We start from the raw sequence: 9658 nt of genomic DNA on the forward strand, positions 1-9658 counted from the left end.
TAACACGAAATAAATAAACAGTAAAAAAATTACGCAAACTTCTAAGCCAAAAATCTCAAAAATATACCATAAACTTTAAACTGAAATTAAATAAAAAGTAGAGAATGAAAAGAGCAAGTCAATTAAACGGAGATGGAGATTGAAAGCAATGAAGGAGACTGAACTGTTGTAGCAATTGGACCTCTCAAAGAGTTCTTCAACGTCACTGCAATTCCTCTTTTACTAATTAATAATTTCGTGCGACGTTAAATGAAAACACCCAAGAGCAAAATTAGTGCAGCTTGAATTGAAAACTCTCCCAAGAGAAAATAGAAGTATGCGGCTCCATATTTGTTGCGGCTTTGAGATGAATAAAAAAACCAAGAGAAGGGAAAAAAAAAGTGTCCCTTTGAATCAATCATAATATCTCTTTTTATTCCCCAGATCAATGAATTCCTTTTCCCATGCGGCACTCTACAATCTCTTTAGGTACTGTACCCATGTCAAAGTCCAATGCCAAAATCATCCTCTTTTCCTCGGTCCAATAGTCAAAGCCCCCCATAAAGACTAATGTGCCGTACACCTCTTAAACAAATGAAAAGCATGAATATTTTTTAAGTCCCTTTTCATTATTTCTTAACCTATAAAAAAATAAAAACTAAAAATTAGAAATAAAATAAAATAAAAATAAAGAATAGAATATTAAAAATATATTATGTATGTAAAGAAACATTGTCCAATTTAAATCATAAGTTATAATATTAAGCAAAAACTATGCTATTAATTAATTTAAATCACAATTCGGATTTATGCATCTTAATCATTTTTTCATCTAAATCAATAATAATGTAATGAAAGAATTAAAATATATTGATTCTAAATGTATAAAATATGCAATAACTCAACTCAATCAGTATGCATGATGTTTCTAGCTTCTCTTTTTCAATGCAAGTTTTAAAGCCTAAAAAATCATGCATTTTCAAGGCCTAACATGATGATAATTGGTTCCTAAAGGTTCATAAGGCCATCCTTAAGGAAATAGAACATGATATGCCAAGATCATTCTCATACAAGTGCGAACTAAATACTTAGATGATCAACACTAGAAATGGATTTATAAAATCATGACCTGCTATTTTCATCAAATTTAAACTTCAATAAATCTCCAAGATATTAGTAAAACCTATAAGATCATATCAAGACATATCATGGCTAAAATTTCATCGCAAAACAATTTATTCAATCAAAACTCCAAATCTAAACCAATATGCAACAACAACACCTTGAGTAAAACATTTTATAAATCAATCAAATCCTCCTTCTCATGTCATAAATCAAAGTCGAACATGTTAATATAACACCCAATAAGAGAGAAGGCAAGATAACTTACAAAATTCGTGGCCCTTGAGCCCTTAAAACTCAAGTCACTTCAAGACCTCACTCAAGCTACTCGGTTTCTCACCTTTCTCACACAAAGAGTGTATAGCTCTCAAGAACACCAAGAGAATACTTGAGGGAGTTGTGTAAGGAAGTGAGGAGTGAAGGGGGGGCATTTATAGGACTTCATGGAGGGAGAGAGATGAGGAGGGGCATTGGTCTTGCTTGAAAGGAAGTGTTGTGAGTGGTGGAGGTGGGAGGTGGAGTGATGAGTGCTTTTTTCAGATTTGTCATGAATTGGTCAGGTAATTGGTGACCTAAATATTCATGATTAAACCTTGTTAAGGATGTAGAAGAAGGCCATAGGTGCAGGGGCTGCATTGGTTCAGAAAATAAAAACAAAAACTTCCAAACAAGTAAGCCATGGCCAATGGTTTGGGTTCCATGTTTTGTCTAGATTTTGATTACCTTTTGTCCTATATCCTTGGTCTGAATTGGGGGTATTATGACCCTCATTTGAAGGCTCTTTCAGGTAATGAAGAGAGGCATGAGTGGCTATCAAGTGATCATGCTTGGGCAGACAAAGAAAGGGACAAAAGTTCAGCCCAGTGGTTTCAAGTGTGCCTGTCTTTGTGCCAATAGGTTGGGCTACCTTTGGAAGGCAATTGGTCAAGCAAGCACTTGAGTGCTTTGTAACACTTCCAATGGAAAAAAAATACAAGGGTTGTGGTGTGGGGAAGTGTGACGCCTCCAATTCCCTCCTTGGGATGTAATGGAGACATGAAGCATCGGGAGATGTCATACAAGATTATACATACCCCGTTCATTACAGTTAATATGCAATGCAGCTAATAGTATGCAATAATTGCAACAAATAAGGGTGACAAAATATAACATATGTCACAATGACTAAAACATTCCAATAGCATTAATAATCATCATAAGTTCAACTTCAAAGTAGCATCTTCATAATATAGAATACTCAAAATAACAATTCTCCATGGTTAGATCAACTCTTTCATATGCTCTAAGGTACAAAGAGTTAAAGTTAGAACATCAAAATAAGGTCTAATCTCCTTTCGAGGTCTGAATCCTCTTCAATCAATTGGATCCACTAGTCCTAGTCCATCCTGTCCGTCCTCGTCTGATCTTGATACAGCTTCTATCATTCCAAGTGGAATGACAGTGGGTCTACAAAGGGTGAGATTTACTTGAAATCTCAATAAGTTAAACAACCAACATGCACAAAGATAAATTATGCATGATTCATGATAAATATGAGATGCATGCTATGCATAAGATCAGTATTTGTCTCCCATCCAGATTCTTCAACTTTTTCAAAAAAACATAGATGCACATTTTCTTAGAGAAAACATTTTTCAATTCAACTTTTAAAAGACATAACATTTCATCATCATTAAGCCATTATTAGCAATAACATTAACATCATAACATATCATATCCTTACAGTTCTCCATATGCACTGTGAGTACCTATTATGACCATAGTACAACTCATGTTAAAACTACGTTATCTGCAAACTCTTTCACAATGCATCGGTAACATAGCATCATTATCATAATACCATAACATTATATCATTACAACATTACACCCACCAGCCTTAGATGTCATAACATTTGACTTCGCTCTGGTGTTCTTTAAAAAGAACATATTCATAGCATGTTGACTATTCTTCCAATTTAAGGGTTACCACTCCATTTTTAATCACTTTGAAATGGACAGAGAAGTTCCACTAGGATACTTCTCCACTCTAGCTTTTGGGGTCGTAACAAAAATTATGTTTTTATGATATGCTTGAAAATATTTTTCATGACATGTGTGGTGAAGTTTAAAAGAAATGGCAACTTCACATGGTGTTCAAATAGAAAATGCATATGTCATGTGAACAATTAAATCAAACACACAATGCTATTTTTCATGGCAATTAATCTAAAATAAAATATAATGCTAGAACCCTTCCAAAAATAAAAAAAAATATGTGATTCTCATGCTAAAAATAATCCCAAAAGAATTTTCCAATCATAATAATAATATTTCGCTAACTAAGATTAAGGGAGCTAATGGTTAAGTCTTAATAGGCTTTTTAAGTGCAGTGTTTCAGGAAGTGAGGCAAAGAAATTTATGAAAGATGAAGGTGTAGCCAGTTTGAATTCAACTACACTTCCTAGGAGAAATAGTTGGGTTTTGGCTTTACTTGTGAAAAGTTTTTTGGCCAACTCTTAGGTCTGATTTTAGGGGATGAGGGTTGAGTGGTGCAGAAAAATTTGTGGAAATAGCTGGTTGCATGGTTTTTGCACCAAGTAACCGATTGGTGGGTTGTGGTGGCAATGGCATGTCTTTGACTCAAATTACATGGGTTGGGTTAATTCTAACCTTCAAGAGTTGTCTAAGAGTGATGCAAAACAAGTGCATTAAAAAAGAATCAGATTTGAAATAATGAAGAAAATGATTTCAAGAAAACTATGAAAAATCACGATGTTTGGGTTACTATTCATGAGTGAGATGAATAATGATCTTTAACTCAAGTTAAAAGCTTACCCAAGGTTGAAAGGGAACCCTAGGGGCATGTGGTTGGGTTGTGGAAGAAGGGAAACCAATTGTATGATACATGTAGGTTCCATTTGGAAGAATGAAATGAAATAAAAGGCTTGAGCTTCATGGGTTGGGATTGTAAAGTGCCATATGAACAAGCCTTGGTTGTGAGTTTAGGAGTGGGCTTATACATGGGTCTTATGTCTAGATTTATTGGGCCTATCCTTGGCCCCAATGATCCACTAAGTTCGGTCCCAATCATGTGTATTAGTAATCTCTCTCAAGAATTGAGTCATTCCTAGAGTTTATTGCATTGTGAACCCCGTCGCACTGTCGTCCTCCTACGTGGGATAGCCTTCTGGTGGTTCAAGTAGCACTTAGGAGAATTCTAACGTGCAAGCTATGCATATGCAGAATTTTCAAGGGGTTAGATTTGCTCATGGCTATGTAGATGTTGTCTCCAATAGGCCTCAAGTATTGCCAAAGGTTGATATTTCATTTCGTGAGCCAAGGTTCAGTGAGGGAGAGATGTTTTTTGTGTTTTGTTAGTCGAAGAACATTAAATCAACAGAATCGTTTTGGTATGCCGTGGTTCTAAAATTCTTGCGTCGTATACCCTCTTTAGATCATATTCAAGGGTTTATCAAAAATAGATGGTGTGGCGCCCCCAGCCCCCACTTGGGATTTGGCGGCGACTGAGACGCCAAGACATGCAACACAAGGCTACACACCCCTTGTACATGACAAATAATATGCATGCTCCTAGATAGTCTAGCAGTATGCAATAAGCATTCAACAGAGAATAGTAAAAAGGTAACGAGAAATCTAATCAACGTCGTAGACAATTACAAAATTCATTGTACAAAAAAAAATTTTATCTCCAAACTTGTCCCGAATACCATCATTCATAATAAGAGGGTCTCAAAACATAATCAGAGTTGCAAATTCCCAAAACATGAGACCAAAAGTTTTTCTCTCTCTCTTTTCTTTTCCTTCCTCTTTTTCTTATAGCGATTCGTACTTCACCCTCTTCTCTAAGTCCCGATCCTTATCCCTATTATTGAGGCATCGAAACTCCTCAATAAACTAGAGGATCTTAGAGATCTTCTGATCTGTAGTCTCCAAGCACTCCAAAATAGTAGGTTCGGGTATACTAACGTTCATCTTAGGCACAATCCTCTCCTAATGAGGGAGTGCCATTCTCTTCCTCTTGGTCATTGTCATTCTTCTCTACTCTTGTAACAACTTCTACCGTTCTAGGATAGGAATGATAGTGGAAAATGCAACAGTGAGACTTCAAGAAATCTCAATAAGTAATCACACAACATACCATAGTTAACACAAACATACAAGATGTATATCATGCAATGCATGCATGGAGACATGTACTTGACACATGACATGACTAAAAACTTGACTTATGCACTTGACCTTTTTCAAAAGGCATTTAAGAGAATTCTTTGACTTTTTGGAAAAACATACTTTTGTCATTATTCTTATATTGTTTAATCACATGATCCAAAGCATATCATATCATATCACATGATTCACATCATGTGATCCATAACATATCATGTAGGCACGTGGCCTTATTCTTATAACACTTGTGGACACATCACAGCTCTCCTATGCATCGTGTGTTCCTGCTAGTTACCACAGCACCAACAATCTGTACACCATGGTGAATACATCTTAAACACATTTATATCATAGTAACACGATAGTACTTCGTTGAGTTACTTGCCTTAGTCATGGCATCCACTAGCCTTAGGTGCTACCTTGCTCTGGCATCCTTTAAAAAGAATTCATTCAAGGCACGCTGACAGTTCTTTGTCGACGTAGGAGTTACCACTTCATTCTTAAGCACTACAGAGTGGACAGAGGAGTTCCACTAGGACATTCCCTCATCCTAGCATTTGGGGTTGTGATAAAACTTTTCTTTTAAAAATGTTACTTTATTTCCAAAACACTTTTTGTTCTTGAAAACATTGTTCTTTGAAGATCACTCTATCCAAATGCATGTGACATGAGACTTAAGATATACACTCTTATACTTGACAAATGACACATGAAATGTTGTGCATGAAATAACCATGCATAACATATTTGATTTATGGCATATTAACATATAACACATGAGATATCAAATTACATACATGGAACTATGAAAATAAGCCTTGGCTGAAACATGCATTCATAAAATCATGAAAGATCTTCACTTAAACATGCTTCAAACTTCATCCAAGATACTTAGAATTCATGATATAGTAAAACAAGACATGAAATCATGGCATTTGAACAAGATATGAATTAATCAAGACATGGTAAAACCGAATCATCAAGAGTTTTAAAACCTCAATATCTTTTTCCTCAAAACCGAAACATGTAAAGCATTTTATCACCATTTTTTGTCATAAACTAATCCATATAAATCATTCCATATTCATATTCAAAGTTTATGTAAGAGTATTCAATTAAGCAAACAAGAATAGCAATCAAAACAACAACAACAATAAAAAGGATTTACACAAATATATGCAAGTATTAACCAAGAGCAAGTTGAGTGTATACTGACAAAAATCCAATGATTTAAAGTAGCAAAAACATCTGAAAATACAACATAGTCTTATTAGAAAATCATACACAAAACCCTAGATTTCGAAAATGTGAGTGTAGGGTGTTTTCAAAAAAAAATTCTCAAAACACAAACCTAGGGCCAAAATTTCTTGAAAGTTGTTTATTTTTCAAGTGAAAACCAAAAATTGAATCTTTCTAAAACTTGTGTTTTTTACACTCAAAGTACCAAGGGTATTCGGGTTTCTTCTTCTCTCTAGGAGTGAAACCCTAGCTTGTCTTTTTCTAGCAAAACCAAAACCCTAATCTCTTCAACCTTGTGTTTCTTTAATCCAAAACCCATAGGCATCTAGGGTTCATTCTTTCTTGAAGATAAAACCCTAGTTACCCAAGTGAAAGTGTGTGGTTGTGAAGAAAAGACTTGAAAGCAAATGGGAGTAAGAAATTTCCCCCTTGGCCGTGTGTGAGCCGATTGATGTAGGGTGTCCTCCTTGTGATTCTTGACTTAGAAGAAGTGAAATAGTAGTGTTTCGGTGGTGAGAAAGTGACAAGAAAGTGAAGAGAAAATGTTAGGTCTAGAGAGAACTTGTGTATGCCAAAATCTTTAGGAGCAACAAATGAAACTTTGAGCAAAAGACCTTCCATATTTGGTCATGCCCTTATATAATGCCTCAAATCCTCTCTTGAAATGACTAGGGTCCTTACATGCATGCCACTTGGCAAAGTGACTCTTCCACTTCTCTTGGATGGGATTGCCTTGAAAACTCAAAATACACAATCTAGGGTGGCCTGTGGCTCTCCCAATCCATCCCTCTGTTATTCCTCACTTTCCCTTCATGCCATTCCTTACATGTCTAGGTTCAGTGAACTTGGTGGTTCAAGGGTAAAATCACAAATTCAAATCCTTCTTGGAACTCCTTCACCGTGTGCATGGATGCCATGTGGCAAGTGTGTGTGTGTTTCTTGCTTTGGCCGAAAGCCCTAGATCTTTTCTAGGTGATATTTTGCCTTCCCAAGACAAGTCTCTTGGCCTTCCATATGCATGTCGTCGCCCTCTCTCTCTCCCCTTATGCTCTTCCCACATTCTTCTAGAACATGACTGTTCCTCTTCCCAATTAAGATCTCCTTGGAACTCCAAAAGTCTACCTCATTCTCTCCACATGCTTGACAAGTGTCAACTTGGCCTTTCCTATCAAAAGAGGCATGTAAGCCCTAGCCTTAGATGACATCATCATCCACTCAACCTTCTAGAACCTCATGCATGTAGGACAAGTGTCTCACCTTGCCTTTTCCCTAGGTTTCTCACCTAAAAGACCAAATAGTCCCCCACAACCCATGTGGTGCCTACCACATGATTTCAAAGATATTTTGGGCCTTCCAACCCTAGTATTTTCCTTGATGGCCGAAACCCATATAGTTCCTATTAGGCTTCTCCTCATCTCATCCCCTCAAAGCCTTCTAATCTAAGAATTCTCAAGGTCCAAAAGTAAAAACTCATTAAGCGCTTTTTGTCCAATTATAATCTATTCACCTCTTATTCATAAAGGTTAGGAAACCTTTTCTAATATAAAATAAAATAACAATGACAAGAAGGAACAGGGACTTTTTGAGGAACCCTCGTAACGTTTTGATCAGGCTTTCAAATGATGATGATTTCATGACTGTTATGGCTTGTGGTAATGCAGATGTGATTGGTTTTCCATATAGAATTTTTCTTTGGACTCCGAGTTTTGATAAGGATGCAGAATCACCTTTGGTCCCTGTTTGGATCTCCCTACCAGGTCTTCCTCCAAACTATTTTCATGTTCCTATGTTAAAAGGCATTGGCTGTTTTCTGAAGCGTGATAAAGCTACCGCTTGTGTCACGAGACCTGAGACTGCAAGGATATGTGTGGAGGTGGATGTTTTATTACCTCTAAAACACCATTTTTGGATAGGTCCTTTGGGTCTTGAGTCTAGTCATTACCAAGAAGTGACTTATGAATCAGTTCTGGCGTTTTGTGGGTGGTGCCGTAAACAAGGGCACATGGAAAAACAATGTAATGCTAAAGAGAAAACAGTTAAGAAGGGTAAGACGAAAATGGTGCAAGATGACAAAGTTTGAGGTTTTTGTAAAATAGGATGGAAAGTTGTGGGAGGAAAAAAGTTAGATGAGGGGAAGAAGAAATATATGCTCTGGCGCAAATGGGTATGGCATAAATATATTTCCAAAACGATGTCCTTTGTTTGTTGGCGAGCAAGAAGAAAAGCTTTATCGGTGGATGCTACAATTGCTAAACTTGGGATTCCTTTGGTCTCAAAATGTAATTGTTGTGTGTACCTCAATAGGAAACAATTGATCATGTTTTATGTGGTGGGGAATTAGCAACTAAAGTATGGAATTTTTTTGCTGGTATACTGGGTGTCCGATTGCCTCAGACTCAGATATGGCACGGGATCCTCAATGTTTGGTGGTTACGTACTTCTGCGTCTTCGCAAACAGGTTTGTGCCGTGGTCTTCTTCCTATTCTAATCACTTGGGTGCTATGGAGAGCAAGATGTGACGCAAGGATGAAGGATAAAAATTCTAACTGGCGAGGGGTGGCTAGGCGGGTAAAGATAGTTTTACTAGACATCTTCTCTAAAGATTGGAAATTCAATCATATGAATTTTAATGATCTAAAAACTTTTAAGGACTTAAATTGTCCACTTGCACCGGTTGTGAAGAAAGTTGCTAAGGTTGTAGCATGGAAGAAACTGAGAGGTCCCGGCTCTAAACTCAACATTGATGGTAGTTCTCTGGGTAATCCCGGTCTTGCTAGCGGGGGAGGCATTCTTCAGGATGACACTGGCCGAACCGAAGCTAGTTTTGCAATGCATTATGAGGTGGTTTCAAATATAGCGGCTAAGGGTCATGCGCTTCTTGATGGTTTAATTCATCTTAGCAAATGGGAATTAGGGATTTTATGGTGGAATCATATTCGTATGTAATAGTGGGATGGATTTGGTTAGGAGGTTATAATCTTTGGTATTTGTGGGATTTTTGGGAAGAAATTAAAGTGTTGTTTCGTTCCTTGAATTCTAGTATTTGTCATATTTTTAGAGAAGCAAATATGATTGCGGACTTTCTTGCCAAGCAAGGTGCTAATAATAATTGTTTGTCATTCACTGGAGCAGAAATTGGAAAACGGGAT

Source organism: Carya illinoinensis, chromosome 6 (assembly GCF_018687715.1).
Source record: "Carya illinoinensis cultivar Pawnee chromosome 6, C.illinoinensisPawnee_v1, whole genome shotgun sequence".
Classification (NCBI taxonomy): domain Eukaryota; kingdom Viridiplantae; phylum Streptophyta; class Magnoliopsida; order Fagales; family Juglandaceae; genus Carya; species Carya illinoinensis.